The sequence below is a fragment of the Lygodium microphyllum genome, chromosome 2 (assembly GCF_053477565.2).
Source record: "Lygodium microphyllum isolate KBCC chromosome 2, Lygodium_microphyllum_v1.1.10, whole genome shotgun sequence".
Classification (NCBI taxonomy): domain Eukaryota; kingdom Viridiplantae; phylum Streptophyta; class Polypodiopsida; order Schizaeales; family Lygodiaceae; genus Lygodium; species Lygodium microphyllum.
The window spans coordinates 22,847,272-22,864,916 of record NC_141136.1 but is presented as its reverse complement, the minus strand read 5'-3'; positions in this window follow the sequence as shown (position 1 = coordinate 22,864,916).

Here is a 17,645-nt window from a genome sequence, read left to right as displayed (position 1 = left end):
GGGAGGATTTTATGTAAAAAGAAGGATTGGCAAAATTGTGCGATGCATGATCACAGTTTTCAAGTAGTGAATAACACTCGGAAGTGGGAGATGAAGGAGTGTTTTGGTAGAATTCTAGCCATAGGTATGCTAGTATTTTACCCCCTTTTCAGAGCCAATGGAAGCATCAGATTGGCGATCTGAGTAGCATAGAGGAATGTATTATTTTATGCACATTTTTGTTTACAAGAGATTTATCTTCTCATAATGCACAAATAAATTGATAGGCTTCACCTTTGTGAGTATTCTTCTACATCTTCTATTTCTTTTTGTGAGTATTCTTCTACATCTTCTATTTCTTTTTGTGAGTATTCTTCTACATTGCCTATTTCTTTCAACCCCTTTTCTTCTCTCTGCTCCTCTCCTCCCTGAATCTCCCTTCACCCTACTATCTCTTACCCCTACGGTAGACTTTTGACCCCAAACGCTCTAATATTAGTGAACCTGTCGTGAAAGTTGGCAACAGAAGTGGTTAAAAATGGGGGATTCTACTGGATCAAGTGGTGGTGATGCTTTGCAACAGATGATTACTTTGTTGCAACAACAACAACATCAACAGTTTTTGTTACAACATCAGATGTAAACTCGGCTGCACTTGGACAGAGCCATTAGGGTTGACGGCAAGTACCTTATATGGGCCCATCCACCGTTGAAGTAGAAAGAATTGATTCCTTAGATGTGAATGCATTGCAGGTAGTGGGACAAGAATTGAAGCATTTTAAAGGCAAAATATTTCAGCCTTCATCTGATTGTATGAAGAAAATATTTTGTTTCATGGGGTACCGCAGTATACATGGAGTTGGTATTTCTTCAGTTTGGCCATGCAAACTTTGCATAATCGGATTGATGAGTTACATAGAAGATATGCTAATTAGGCATCTTTCAAGAAAGCTTTGAGAGAAGAGTTTTTCTTGGAAGTTGCAAGATTGGTAACTAAAAATACATTTATAGATTGGATTGAAAAGCCCAATAAAGGGTTGATTGCTACAGCTTTGCTCCGTGAATTTGAAAGTCGGTATGTGCAGTTGGATGCCAATGAGCAGCAATTATTGGAGAGTCAAAAATTTGATTTGTTTCTAAAGTCTACAGATCCTATTTTGCAGGAGAAGCTAACTGATCATTTAGAATATGCATCTTCTAAAATGGGATTGAAGTCAAATTGGGCTAATGTAATTGAGGCAATGCATATGTTGGTAAAGAGAGAGCGTATGAAATTAAGATGGGGTATAGGCACCACACCTACTAGTGCTCAGAAGGGGGCTGAAATTGCAAACAAGGCGCCTATAGCTATGGTAGAACAACCGACTATACCTATTGGGCTGGCTCTTAAAAGTGATGTTATGGATGAATTAATCAAAGGCATGTGTAATTTGAGGCTAAATTTGACAGAAATATATGAAAAGGCCGAAAAGTTGGATGTCAAGGTAGAAGAGACGGGTTAGCCAATATCCTAAAGACCGTATAGAGAAGGATACAAGAGGAGATGCATTTGGTGTGACAATTTATAGCATGAAAAGAAAGATTGTATAGCCTACCATGAAGCAGAAGCAAAAAGGTTAGTCTTTTGGAAAGATAGCCAAAATTTGGAAATGGTGGCATGAAGAGGACAGCATTTGTTGTCATAGATACAGTCACATATGGGTTGAGAATTGAAATGACTGATGAAGCTCCTAAAGGAGGCATAATTGAAGCAAAATCTTGCATTTGGATGCAAGCATTAGATTGCATGGAAAAGAGAAAAACAACAAGGTCTGAATTGGTTGATGCAAGTCAGAATATACGAGCGAGAACAGGATGGAGTACACCAGTGGATTCATTTTCAGCCTATGCTTATTTGGCTGAGGTTCATAATCAAGAAGCTCTTATGGAAGAAAAGAGAAGAATAGATTAGGACACTGCTAGTCCTTCCTCTTTAGGCCCATCTAAATGCATAACACGAAGTAAAATGGAGGATGCATCTCAAGAGAAGAAATAAGAAGGGAAGAAAAGGGGCAAGCAGCTTGATTATAGGTTACAATTAGACCTTGAGACTGCCACAAACCTTAAAAAATTCTTGGAAGATCGCATACTTGGTAGTAGAGTGGAATTCACACTTAGCAAAGGTCTTGGAATCACAAAGCATGAATGTCATGATGCAATCATTGATATGCTGAAACGAAAAAGATAGTTTGATAGTGAATTTTTGCAAGCATTGATGCAAGTTGACAATGACATAGAGAAACATCTTTAGAGGAGTATGATGATGCATGTAATGTTGTTTTGGAACAGGTTGATGCTGAAAATGGAAGTACAGACAGCAAGATTATGGCTAAAATTGGTATTATGGGCAGCAGTAAGCATAGAGATAAGGTTATGTATAATGGAGATGTCCATCAACAAGCACGTGAAGAAAAATATGCTCATTTTATTCCAAGCAGTCATTATTCACAAACGCATTGGGCTCGTGCTACAATAGAGACAATTGTTAAAGTGGGAGAAAGAGAGATGTCTTGCATAACTCTCTTGGATCATGGTTCTAAAATCAATGTTATGGTACACAACTTGTATGAGAATGGAGGTTGGCCGATTGGTGTAGATCCAAGATGGCGCATGCGAACAGCAAACAATTCATCAAGGGATCTTTATGTGGCTTGTCTGAATGTACCCGTGACTATTGGAGATGTTAGGGATGAATATCATTTTTTGTGCACGATTCATGTTGTTATACGGTGATTCTGGGGCAGCCCCATATCTCGAAATCAAGGCTCGAAACAAAAGCCTTGGATGATGGTTCTTCATATGCTCGAGTTTGGAGTAAAGTTAATACAAAGGCATTACAGTTTCTCACTATTTTTGTGAATCATCCCCACAATCAAGATAGATTACAGGATAATCCTATGTCACCTAATGCACGAGAGTTTAAGGGCCTTTAGACAGCATTGTTGTAAATGGAGGCTGTGGCAGTGCCTCTAGGAAAATAATTATACCTCCAAGAAAGGGAAAAACTGTGTTTGTGTCTGGATTGCAGGAATGGACAGCATGTAGCCTTGGCAATTTTAAGAATATGTCAGCCATGTGCAAGGATGAAAAGAAATGTGTAGGATGAGCTGAAAAAGAGCTGAAGACATATGGTTTGATGGCTGCAAATGTAGGTATTTCAAGGCTATTTTTAGGGCTGGTTGATATTGATACAATGGCTGAAATTTCTAAAGCAATTAATGCTGAAAATATGGAAGAAAAAGAGGTAGAAGATGAAGACAGTGACATGGCAGAGGATACTTCTTCTAACACTACAAATCCATAAGACTTTGGCACATACCGGAGGATGTGCAGGTTATGAGGGGATGGATGTCGTACCACTAGACACACAGAGTGTGAAAAACTCTAGAGTGTGGTTTTCTTATTGATCTAGAGAGCCAATGCCATATTAATGTTAGCGTTTGTAGTGTGAATGGTTCAAAAATACAAGATTTTTGGACAAGTTTAGCCAATTTTTGATATTTTACATATTATCTCTTGTAAAAAACCAAAAAATGTAGAAAACTTCTAGAATAGGATGACATATAAAAGAAAACATGTAGCTTTCAACCATTTTGGGAGAATTTTATGTAAAAAGAAGGATTGGCGAAATCGTGCGATGCGCGATCAAAATTTTCAAACAATGAACAACACTCCGAAGTGGGAGATGAAGAAGAAGTGATCTGGCAGAATTCTGATCAGATGTACTGGTATTTTACCCCTCTTTTGGAGAAAATGGAAGCATCATATTGGAAATTTGAGCAGCATAGAGGAATGTATTATTTTATGCACGTTTTTGTCTACAATAGATTTATCTTATCATAATGCATAAATAAATTGATAAGCTTCACCTTTGCGAGTATTCTTCTACGTCTTCTATTTCTATTTGTGAGTATTCTTCTACATCTTTTATTTCTTTTTGTGAGTATTCTTCTAGTCTCCTGTTTCTTTCAACCCCTTCTCTTCTTTCTACTCCTCTCCTCCTCGAATCTCCCTTCACTCCTCTCCTCCCCTCCCCGAATCTCCCTTCACTCTGTTGTCTCTTACCCCTGCGATAAAATTTCGACCCCAAACACTTTGATAGCGTATGGAGGACGGGTCCCGCAATCTCCATTTCATCTAGAGATGCACCAAGAGGTGAGTCTGTATAGTAATCATGGTGGTGGGCAGGTACTTTTGAATGAGACAGAACATATACACCGCTCCCTGCCTTGCAGATCCAGTAGAGGATGTCTTGATCTTCTTCTATGAGATCCATTGCACTAAATTCAACAACCTGTAAATCACCTCACGTATTTCTAGAGTGAGGTGTGACATGATCATGATCCGTAGTACAAATTGCCACAAATGAAGAAGCATTATAAACACCGCGAGTAGACACTAAATAGCAAAATACATATGAGGCTAGTTGCAACTAAGGTCAAGACAAACTTGGCATATCTTATGCTAATCATGGGATTTCAGCCTTAATATAGCTAGTCGTCTTTAGAGAAAGAGGACGTGAGGAAATGCATCATACCCATTGGGATGTGGATAGACCTAATAACTTTTCTTCACAATGTGCTCTTCTTTAGTGGACGGGACCCAAGGAGCACAAGGTAGTTACAAGCGACCATCAGTGCTCAACTATGGCCAAAGCACCTACGTCTTGCCTACCTCCTTCAAATCCATTCATGCCCATGTAGTGTCTCTCTTTCTTGTGATGTGTTCCCATAATAAGTTGTCCACTTTCTTGAAAATATGCATGGGATCCAACAAATGGTTGATCTGTAAGTGGGTCTAATCAACTTGAAGAAAGCTGAAAATTATCGCATTCCGTTTGGATGTGACTCCTTGTAGAGACTTTTCAACTCGTACTAGCTTTGGGCATTCATTTGTGCTGGAGATCATCCAAGAAAACCTTCCCTCAATTCATGAACCTCCAGCAAGAAAGTGGCGTGTCCTTGATATACCATCTTCTTCATGGTTGGTGACTTCAGAATTCTAATTGTGGCCCACACAATGGATATGCATGATAACTTGAGGTAACTAGACCTACCACAACACCCCTATTTAGTCAACACAAATTTGAATGAGCTATGTTAGATATCACTAACAAGAACCAAAGCCCGCTTACCTAAGCACTTTCCAAATCTAAAAAATTCATGCATGGTCCACATGAGAATGGCTTGTATATTGGCAAACCCTTGACCATCGTGTTTGCTTATTGTAATGTGCATGCCTATCGGCTATCCAGGCACATTTTTAGCGGTCCATCGAGAGACCAGTCTAAGCGATGCCACCTGGCACTCCCATGGAATGACACGAGGTTTGTTGCCTAGGGTTTCTCGAGTCCACCTCGCAACAGAATGTTCGCGGCCGAACTCACTAGGATCGACCTGAAATCTGGATTCCTAGTAATCAGGGTCTCCTGACAGCATTCTAGCATCGAGTCCTAGACATTTTAATTTACAAAAAGATATCTAGGCCAAAGCAGATCCATACCGCACTTGGTTCAAAGAGAATGGGAAAGGAGAGGGATACACTGCTCAACTTCTCTGCCCGTAGGACATAGTCGCATTCCAGTTTCCTAAAATGGCATGAATCAGGTTCTAACTTAACATTACCTAGAGGTCGAACAATGGTAAAACCTTGTGAGAAGCCTCCCAGATCTGGGACCACCCGGTCGTAAGACAGTTCTATCAGGGTTCTGCCTACCCGCTTCCCTTGATAGCTTTAGTTTTCTAATTAGGTCCTATCACATTTATGTGCAACATTTAAAAACAACTTCCTTAATTAAGCCTTTTAGAAAACAGGGTTTGTTTGCGTAATTTATGGCACAAACACAAATACAGATCAAACAATCCTTTTGACAACAAGTTCTTTAACTTATTTTCCAGTTAATCTTTGTCGCCTGCCCATATGGGAGAATTATGTATTCCTTCTGTCCAATAAAAGTACCCGGTCCAAATCACATGGCACCGTAATTTCCATTCGGTATCTAAAATAGGATCTTCCAATGCCCCAAATGTTGGGGTCAAGGCAATCTACAACTCCATCTCGGACTCAGCAAGGGATGTCTAGAGCTCCACTGACCCCAAGCGATCTAAGAGTGAGACACAATTTTCATGGTTGGCCTTTTCACCAATCAACCTTCGGCCTGTGAATCGAGCAGTGCCCTCTCGAGTTGAAACGTGGCGTGACTTTGGAGATGATCCACCCGCGTAAAACATTCTTCCTTAATTAATCCAATTAAGAATCAAGCACAATCAAGGCAATCAACCTGGTACCATCTTCCAAGAAAATATTCATTTATTTCCCATGGCAACTTGTCGTCACAGACCCCTGCCATGCATTTACCATCAAGCACAAGCACTTGAAATAATCATCAAATTACATCCCAATAATTAATTTAATGCAAAAAGCATTTAAGATAATGTTAGATAAATCAACAAAACAATGATATCATTTTCCAACATTGTAGGAATAGTCGTGTGTATGATTGTCGTGTGTAGCACTGGGATGCAATGATTGTATTCAAATACAAGGGTTTTTGTGAACCTCAATACATCATATGAATAAATCTATGCACAAAAAGAATTTACTAAAATCCCCTACGAGTTCATTAAATATTGAAAAAACAATTCGGTTACCTATTTAAAATGAACTCATGCACATGCCAAGGTGATATGACCTATGTTCTAATGAATAGCGGGGATGGCAATTAATACCTAGATATTCGGATATGAATTATCCATACTCAACGTTGTATTCGTATTCACAGAAAGGCCTTGGTGCTGCGAATGGCCTTGGTGGTGGCTCTGTTATTAGATGCGGGATTACAATTGGTGCGCGTCTGCCTCTGTTTGGGGGCCATACTTATAAATCTCTCTCTCTCTCTCTCTCTCTCTTCGTCGGTGAGATAGCATGCCGGGGTGATAATCCTCAATCGTGAAGGGGGTTTAACCGACGGAAAAAGGGAATAAGTTGTGGGAAAGGGACAGAGTGTGTGGTCACCCTCTAAGGAGGGGAAGGGAGTAATCGCCCAGAACCTTCCCTCTCTCTCTCTCTCTCTCTCTCTCCTCCTCTTCTTCTTCTCTTCTTCTTCTCTCTCTCTCCCTCCCTCTTTCTCACTCTCTCTCCCTCTCTCTCTCCCTCCTCCTCCTCTTCTTCTTCTCTTCTTCTTCTTCTCTCTCTCTCTCTCTCTCTCTCTCTCTCTCCTGTAGCATCCTGGCCCTCTTGCTTTATTGCGATTGGGGGAGGGGGGGTTTATGTTACGAAGCGGAATCACGTGGCAAATCTAGCAAATCAAATCTTAATCATAAACAAAGAACTTATCGGGTAAATATAACAAATCAAACATTTCAACTATTAAATACAAACAATATTATAATATATAAGAGAATTTAAATAACTCAATAGATTGAGAAAGACAAGAGAAAAACACACGATTGGGCCCAACCTCCCCCATGGCAAAAGCCATGGTTTGCCATCCTTAATTATATATTATAGTTTTACATAGATATTTGCATTCTTATCTTACATATAATTATAAAGAAAGTACAAATATCAATTGAAATATAGAGTTTTGAGAGTCAAGAGATATCATGTAACATGTTGCACTTGCTGCAAAATATTATGTGCTCTAAATCTTGACGTTTGACATCACTATCATATTCGAAGCATGCGAAAATCCCCAAAAGGACTCTTGAAGCTCTGAATTTCGATTCCGAATGAGAGACAAATGAAAAAACTTAAATTGCACCTTATTCTCCTGTTTTGCACGCGATCATGTTGCTTTTATAAAGAAAGCTAGAAAAGCCTTCTATACTTAGCCACATTAAGAAAATAGCAATGTATTCCATAAAGAAAGCTTATTTCAATAAAAGCATATCTTAAATCTCATATTTTAAAATAATCTATATTAAAAATAAATAAACTAATAGTACTAAGAACAATGATCTAATTATTACTAAAGAAGTTTAAACTTATAACTTACAAATAGAGTAATAATGTTAATAATATAATATCATATAAATACATAATATTATAAATTATACTTAAGATCACTAATCATAATTATGAAATTTACGCTTGGACTTACGCTAACACCTAGTGCTACCCAAAGCCACTTCTACTACCTTCTCTACACATCAACTGAAGTATTCACAATTTTTTATAAATAAAATAAATAAACAATAGTGAATACTAAGCAGACTTCAACTACAAATAATTAAAATAAGTTGGAACAGTACCCTCTAAAATCATAAATGTCTATTAATTTTATATGTATTTTATGGAATCACCTATTATGGAATCACCCACATGCATATTAAATTAATCTGACGCTTGAAAAGGACAGGCATCCTAGTTAACTTCTCGCACAAGGAATCCACCTTGTGTACGAGCCCCAACAAATAAATATTTTTGCAAAATCCATCAAAAAACCTCATGGAATTCAGCGTGGAATATGCCTCCTGGCATCATACCTTCGGGGTGGGATAGCAATTGTCCACAATTGCTATTAACTGCTCAATGTGGAGCTAACAATGTAGGGTAAGCACTAAGGGTGCAGGTGGTCATTCGTTGCACGTCTTCAACTGAATGAGTTTTTTTAAAAAATAAATTTACCAAGTATCTAGTATAGGACAATGAGTCAATAAGAGTCTAATTATTAGCAAACAATTGATTCTAACAAGATTAAAAACTAGTGTTAGTATCATAGATGTCTTTCATGGGAGTAAGAGAATCAAAAGATAAGACAGAAGCATATGCAAATGGATTAACCAACTCTCTAGGAAATGGATTTTTATGGTGAAGCATATGCAATAGCTAGACTTCTTTCCAATGCCTCTTCTATATAGCTTGTTACATAAATAAAGACTTAATATACTTAAAATTGAAACTTTTATAAAATAAAACAAAGTTATGATTTACTATGAAATAAAATTCAAAAGCTTTTTGGCCATAGCATCATGTTTACATAGTCCATGCTATAATCCAAATTTAGAGAAGAACAAATTGGATCAATTCGATTCAATCAACTTTCGATATAAGGCTATCTAAAACACGAGAAATGCAACTACAATATTCATCTGTAGTGATTTTTCTTGTAGATTGCAATTTTTCCACGGTGTTTTATACATTGATATTATACAATTAAAAACTCAAAGCGTAGACAGGCTCTGATATGCCAATGTTACGAAGTGGAATCACGTGGCAAATCTAGCAAATCAAATCTCAATCATAAGCAAAGAACTTAGTGAAAAAATCTAACAAATCAAACATCTTAACTATTAAATACAAACAACATTATAATACATAAGAGGATTTGAATAACTCAATAGATTGAGAAAGACAAGAGAAAAATGCACGATTGGACCCAACCTCCCCCATAGCAAAAGCCATGGTTTGCCATCCTTAATTATATATTATAGTTTTACATGGATATTTTCATTCTTATCTTACATATAATTATAAAGAAAATACAAATATCAATTGAAATACACAGTTTTAAGAGTCAAGAGGTATCATGTAATATGCTACAGTTACTCCATAATATTCTGTGCTCTAAATCTTGACGTTTTGACATCACCATCGTGTTTGGAGTATGCCAAAACCCCCAAAACGACTCTTGAAGCTTTGAATTTTGATTCCAAATTAGGGACAAACGAAAAATTACATATGATCCATTTGCTTTTATAAAGAAAGCTAGAAAAGCCTTCTATACTTAACCACATTAAGAAAATAGCAAGATATTCCATAAAGAAATCTTATTTCAATAAAATCATATCTTAAATCTCATATTCTAAAATAATCTATATTAAAAATAAATAAATTTATAGTACTAAAGACAATGATCTAATTATTACTAAAGAATTTTAAACTTATAGCTTACAAATATAGTAATAATATATCATATAAATACATATTATATATTATACTTAAGATTATTAATCATAATTATGAAATTTACGCTTGGACTTATGTTAACACCCAATGCTATCCAAAGCCATCGTTACATGCTCTACATATCAACAGAAGTATTCACAATTGTTTATAAATAAAATAACAAACAATAGTGAATACCTAGCAATCTTCAGCTACAAATAATTAAAATAGGTTGGAACACTGTCCTAACCTTAATTTAATTCGAGTGCGCACTCTAAACTCATAAACGTATATTAATTTAATATGTATTTTACATCATCACCCGATGTGGAATCGCCCACGTGCACATTAAATTAATATGACACCTGAAAAGAATAGGCGTCTCCATCAACTTCTCGCACAAGAAATCCACCTTATGTATGAGCCCCGGCAAATAAATAGTTTTACGGAATCCACCCTGGAATATGCCTCCTAGCATTAGTTTATATAATGGGGAAGAGGTTGTATTATTAGGGGGGGAGGAGGGGGGGGGGAGGGGGAAGGGGAGGGGGGGAAATGTGATGGAGGCCCTTCCCTCCATGTTGTTGCAGCGCGTAGGGTTGAAGGTCACCGTAGGGGTTTAGCAATAGAAGAATGTATGGGGGTTCAAGAGCTTAGACTCCAGAGATGGTAGAGATAAGAGAAGGGTTGAAGGTTCCAAGCCAAGTTCTTGAAGATAAGTGACAACAGGGTGAAGATAGATTCAAGGAGAGGAGTAGATAGAAGAGAAGAGGTTCGAAGAGATTGAAGATGTAGAAGAATACTTCCAAAAAGAATTAGAAAATATAGAAGAATACTAAGAGAGATGAACCCTGCCAGTTTCTTTTAGCATTATGAGAAAATATAACTCTAATAGACAAAAAACGTATACAAAATAATACCTTCTTCTATGCTACTCAGATCGCCAATTTGATCCTTCCAATAGCTCTGAAAGGGGGGTTAAATACTAGGACTCCTTCGTCATCTCCCACTTTCGGAGTGCTGTTCACTGCCTGAAAACAACGATTGCATGTCGCGCAATTTCGCTAATCTCTCTTTTTACATAAAATCCTCTCAAATTAGCTGAAAGCTACATGTTTTCTTTTACATGTCATCCTAATCTAGAAGTTGTCTATAGTTTTGTAGATTTTTTTACAAGAGAGAATATCTAGAATATTAAAAATTGACTAAAATCTAATATTTTTGAACCATGGACACTAACACTAATGTCTAAAATGGCATTGGCTCTCTAAATCTAAAATGAAGCCACACTCTAGATTTTTTGACATGGTATGCGCGTAGCGGTACGACATCCACCCCCTCCTAACCTGCACATCCTCTAGCATGTACCAAAGTCTTATAGATTTGTAATATTAGAAGAAGTATCTTCTGCCAAGTCAATGTCTTCATCTTCTGCCTCTTCTTCTTCCTCTATGTCTTCATGCTCTTGAATTATATTCAAGTCTTCTATCTCATATGTTGAACTTTCTCTTCATTTGAAGAGCTTGATTCTTTTTCTAGCTATGGGTATCTTCATGCTTGCTCCATCCAATTCAGCCATTTAGTATGTGGCATTGTCATGAACGACCTTTACCACATATGGGCCAAACCAACGCTTCACCATCTTCCTAGAAGCACTGTATTGATTGTCTAAGCTACTGTCATAGACAGGCACCCAGTCATTTTCTTGAATTGCTCTTGGCCGAAGTCAATGTCGCTTATTAAATCTTCTTTTGTTCTTTAGTCTTGCTGTCTTTAGCTTCTCAATAGCTACTTGAACATCTTCAAGCCTTCTTTCTAAATGCCATATGCACAAAGTCAGCAACTCTTCTCTACTGATGCCTTCCTCCCAAGGTAGAATACTCCATGTGAGAATAGATTTTTCAATTGGCATAATTGGTTGTTGTCCATGTATAAGTTCAGCTGGCATATAGCCAATCACTGAACTGTGAGTAGTCCGGTCAGCCCATAATGCAAAAGGTAGCATTTTAGACCATTCTTTGATCTTTCCTCTACAAGACTTTGCTAGAGCTTTGAGAATAGGTTGATGACCTCTCTCACTCTTTCCATTGCCTTCAGGTTTGTAGGCTGATGTTAAAGCCAACTTAATACCCAATTGAGTAAAGAAGTTGCATGCCTCATCGGCATCCAAGTCTCCTCTATTTGTAGTTACTTTACCCACACAACCATATCTACAAAACACTTCTTCAAGCAAAAAAATGACAAACAGCTTGAGTGGATTTGGTTGTTAGGGATTTGCCTTCAACTTGATTGGTTAGATCCTCTCTTGCAAGCACTAAATACTGCATATTCCATATTCCTATAGGCATGGTTACAAGATCAATAACCCATCTATAATGTATAGACAAGGGATAAATTGGTTGTAACCCATCTCAATGCTTAACCATATAATATATTTGACACACATAACAGGTTTCAACAAGATGTGCTATGTCCCGATACATGTTTTGCCACCAATATATTTTTTTTTACTTTACTAATGGTTCCCCATATGCCTCTATGGCCAGCCCATAGGCTTTCATGAAATTCCTTCAATACCTATTGTTGCAATCTTTTGTTACCTAAAACTCGAACAGACGCTCCTTTCTTCTTCTTGGCATGCTTCCATAGATGTCATTCTTTAAGAAAAAAGCCATAAAATTTCCTCTTGATATGCTTGAACTCCTCATCAATCCAAGTCTCCTTCTTCTTCATTGTGCTCAAATATTGGCTGATCTTTAGCGAATCTTCTTGAAATGAACTAGAACTTGAGCAATGCAATGAGCATGCTGGCTTCTAGTTGACCATCCTGTTGTTTTTAGCTTTGGACTAGTATATGCAGTAACTAAAAATGTATTTTCAGCAGCCATGGAATGAAATTCAACAAGTATAGATTCTTCAGCTTCATCTTCTTCCATCGGCTCTTCTTCATTGTCATATCTTGCACGTGATAGCATGTCAGCAACCGGATTCGCCTTTTCTACAATATGCTTTAATTTGGGGTTGAGAGATTTAATATATGAAATCCATCTTAGCATAGCAATGTCGAGTGTAGAGCAGTTGGCAATCATGCACAAGAGTGGAAGACAATTAGTTTCTACCACTATGGAAGCACCTATAAAGTATTCACAATCACACTTTAATGTTGTTACAACTCCCCACAATTCCCTTTTTAGTTGTGCATACCTTCTTTGAGGTTCATTGAGAACTTTTGCTCCAAAACGAATTGCATACATGTTACCTTCAAGATCCTCTTGGCCAAAAGCCCATCCTATCCCAATGGGACTTGTATCGACAGTAAGGATGATGGGTTGACCATTTGAATAATCAACCCTTTTGAGAGTGGGGGTTGAAATTAACAGCTTCTTTAATTTACGCATAGTGAGTGTATGATCATTATCCCAAGAGAATCTTTGGCCTTTTCTTAATAATTGATAAAGATTTTTGGCTACATGAGTAAAATGTGGTATCCATATGAGATAGAATACACATGCGCCAAGAAATCCTCTCACCTCTGAAACATTTATGCATTTTTCTTGCATTATATTGATGGCATCTATCTTGATTGGAGAAGGTTTGCATCCATAGGGGCCACATAGATGACCAACCACTAGGACTTCTTCTACTCCAAAAATCGACTTGGCTCCAGAAAGGGTAAGATGTACCTCTTCTAGCCTTGTCAAAATCCTGTCACAATCATGAATATGGTTAATTACAAATGTCCTGCAGTCATCTTCGTCAAGCTCCTCATTCTTTTCATTGACTTCACATCCCTTGATAGTACATCATCAAGAAATGGAAGAGTAAGTTGTGGAATAAAGTCCCTTAAGACTTTGTGCATGTCATTCATCATATGGGCCACGGAGTTTGTTGCACCTTGTGGTAGAGTGCACATGCGGACCAATCCAAGAGGTGTCTTCATTGTGGTAATGTCTCGGATTTCTAATGAAAGCTGAAATTGGTCATATCCTAAATATAGGTCCCCCATAGAATAAATTGCTCTACCTGCAAAAGCTTCAACAAACTCATCAACAATTGGACCCGAGCCAACATTTCGGATTGTGACACGATTAACAGGTTATAGATCTTGAATGAATCATAAAGATCCATTTTTCTTGGGCACGGTAAACCATCGGTTTGAGTAGGGCACTGAAGAAGGTTCTAAAATCTTCATTCTGATCTTTTCATTTAGAAGTTCCAGTAATTTGGGCAACATGCGCCCTTGGAATAGGAATAGGCTTGAGATTCCAAGGAACATGTGGGACCATAAAAATGACCATAGGAGCCACAATATTTGGATCCACACAGCCTATTTCACTTGGTTGAAATGTAAAAGCTTTTTCATGGGAGCCACAATATTTGGATTCACATAGCCTATTTCACTTGGTTGAAATGCAAAAGCTTTTCCATGTTTCATTAGCATTTGCATAAAAGAGTATTTTTCAGCCAGCGAAAGGAAAGAATTTTCACCTATTTTGAGCTCTTTTATACTTTCAAATGTGAACTTGTAACCAATGTTGGAAGGATCACGAAGACTTGGCTGATTTGCTGCCCTATCAACCAGCCCTTCACTTTCAGAAGGCAGTGGGACTGCCACAGGTTTGACTTTCTTATCCACCGTCTTGTATTTTGTCTCCACTTGCGCTTCAACCTTGTTGAGTAAACCAATGTCTTCCTGCTCAATAAATTCTTGAATTGTTTGATAAAAATCCAATGTACATACTATATGGACTGATTTTCTACCTAATTTTCTACATGAGCAACTGCATATATTTCAACCAATGTGTCAGTAGTAATCAGTCCAAAAAAAATGCCCGAAATATCTTCATTTTCAACCATTATGTCATAAGTTTTCAGCTCCCTTTTTACATGACATAAATATTTTCTTTCAGCCTTAGTCATGGCCAAAAGAGACTTATAACAGCCCATACTATTGGCTGTACATACATACAAATTTGCTAGAGACACAGTTTCTGTTGCATAAGGAGGTTCAATCTTTTTACATGATGTACTACCATAGCCTCCTTTTATAGTAGTATAGCCCAAAAGCCCTTGAATTCTCGGGCATTAGGAGGCACAGGATAATCACACAGTCGATCTCTTTTTCGATGATGGTTAACACACACAGTAAGAAATTGGACAGCTCATTATTATCCTTGCTTCCGATTCGAGCATAGAAAGAACCATCATCAAGAGCTTTTGTCTCCAAGCGGGCTTCAGAAATGTAAGGTTGCCCAAGAATGATAGGGTAACTACAAGAGTCTTGAATAAAAAAGTGAAAATTATCTTTTATGTCTCCAATAGTTACCTGCACATTAGGACATGCCACATATAACTCTCTAGAAGAGTTGTTTGCAGCTCTCATTCGCCATCCTGGATCAACATATATGGGCTATTTGCCACTTTCATAGAGACTCCTTGCCATGACGTTTATCTCCAAGCCATGGTCTAAGAGTGCAATACATGGTGTTTCTTTTTTTCCAATTTTGATGACTCTCTCTATTGTTGCTCTTGCCCAATGCGTACGGGAGTAGTGACTACTTGGAATGAAGTGAGCCTCTTCCTCCTCATGCATGTGCTGTAGACGGCCTTCTTTTTGAGAGGTGGGCTGCCCAACTGGTTTGGATCAGGCGACCATTATATTTTCAGCTTTTACTTCTTTAATTTTTACATTTATGTTTTCTTTATCTTTAGCTTTAATTGCTGCAATTAATTCTTTAACTACTTCAAGATGAATTCCTTGTGAAGTGAGCTTCTCATCCTGCACAAAAACTCAAAGAACTTGCAAAAAAGCATGCACTATTCTTCAACTTCATCACCAACGTATTTTCGTTTCCTTTTGATTACATTAATAACTACATCGTGGAATTCACGTTTGGCAATTCGAAGAATTTTTCCTAAGGTGAATTCAATTTTGCTTCTTAGAATTCGTTCTTCTAGGACTCGTTTGAGATCGGTTGCAGATTCTATGTCAGACTGCAATTTGTAGCCTGGCTACTTTCCTTTCTTCTTTCCTTCGGTCTTCTTTGTTTGTGGCGCATCTTCCATCTCTTGATCTGGGGTTATATTTTCAGCCAGCTTTGGTTATTCAGGCATTCTTCTATTTACCCGTTTTGGAAGGCCAGAAGAGTAAGGCATTGGTTCATCTTCTCTTCTTCTCTTTTCTTCAATCAAGACTTCTTTATGATTGATATCAGCCAAATGTGCAAAGGCGAAAACAGAATCTACTGGTTCTTTCCAACCAGTTATTCCTCGAATGCACTGACTGGTGTTAGCCAAATCTTCTTTGGCTATTTTACCATGTTCCATTTGATCTAGTGCCTATATCCATACTTTAGATTGCACATTAGCTTTACATGCTTTCAAACTTGATTTAGTTGGCTCAATTTGCAGCCCATAGGTAGTTGCATCAATTGCTGCATAAGCATTCTTTACAGCTAAATCTTCTAATCTTTTCTTCATTCCACCATTGCCAAAATTTGGCTCCAGTGGAAGACTAGTTTCAGCTACATGGATTTTTTCGTCTTTCCAAAAGATGAGCTTTTGTGCTTCAGCCTTACAGAGGGTAGAACACTCTCTCTTGTCATGTTGTTGGCTGTTGCACCAAATACAATGCCTCTTAAAGCCTTCTCTCATGGGTCTTTGAGTTTATGATCATCCTCGTTCTTCAACTTTGACATCCAGCTTCTCTACTTTGGAACTAATTTTTGTAAGATTCAAATGCAAGTCACGCATGCTTTTAATAAGTTCATCCATGACATCATTTTTAGAAGGAACAAAAGAAGAAAGAGTTGGTGAATTCGTCAAAAGGATAGGGGATTTTGAAGGTGGAACAAGCTCCATCAATGGAGTTGTTGAAGTTGAAGTAGAGCCCAATCTTAGTCACATCCCCTCTCTTCGAGCAATCATGTTAGCTGCATCAATAACATCTGTCCATGCAGTCTTGACTCCTAATTCGGAGATAGCATCTTCTAGGTGATCAACAAGCTTTTCTTGCAGAATGGGATTTGCAGCCTTAAGGAATAACTCAATCTTCTGACCTTCCATACTTTATTGGTCTTCAGCATCAAGTTGTCCAAATTTACTTTCAAATTCATGGTATAGAGTTGTTGCAGCTAAACCTTTGTTGGGTTTTTCAACCCATTCAATGAAACTTTTTTTCATCATAAGGCCAGAGTCTTCTAAGAAGAATTCTTCGTGTAGGGCTTTTTTGAATGCAGCCCAATCCGCATCTTGTTGGAAAAGACAATTGATTCTTTCTTGAAGACCATGCTTGGCTAGTTTGTCGAAATAACGGCTCCATGCATGTTGCGGTACACCAAAGAAGAGGATTTTCTCAACATACAAACGAATGAAAACAGAGAAATTTTGATCATTAAATTGTTTTAATTCATGCCTAACTTCTTCTAGGGCCTTGATAGTTGTAGAATCAATCTTCTCTTCTTCTTGCCTTTGTTGTTGTTGTTGTTGTAACATTTGGATTTGTTGTTGTTGAGTCTGCTGCAATATGGACACCAATTGTTGTAGAGTATCTCCTGAAGAATCCCCCATCTTGGAGTTCTCTTACACCGACCTTCACGTCGAGTTAACCAATGTCGCAGTACATAGGGTTAAAGGTCACCACAGGGGTTTGGCAAGAGAAGAATGTATGGGGGTTCAAGAGCTTAGACTCCAAAGATGGTAGATCAAGCCAAGTTCTTGAAGATAAGTGACAGCAGGTT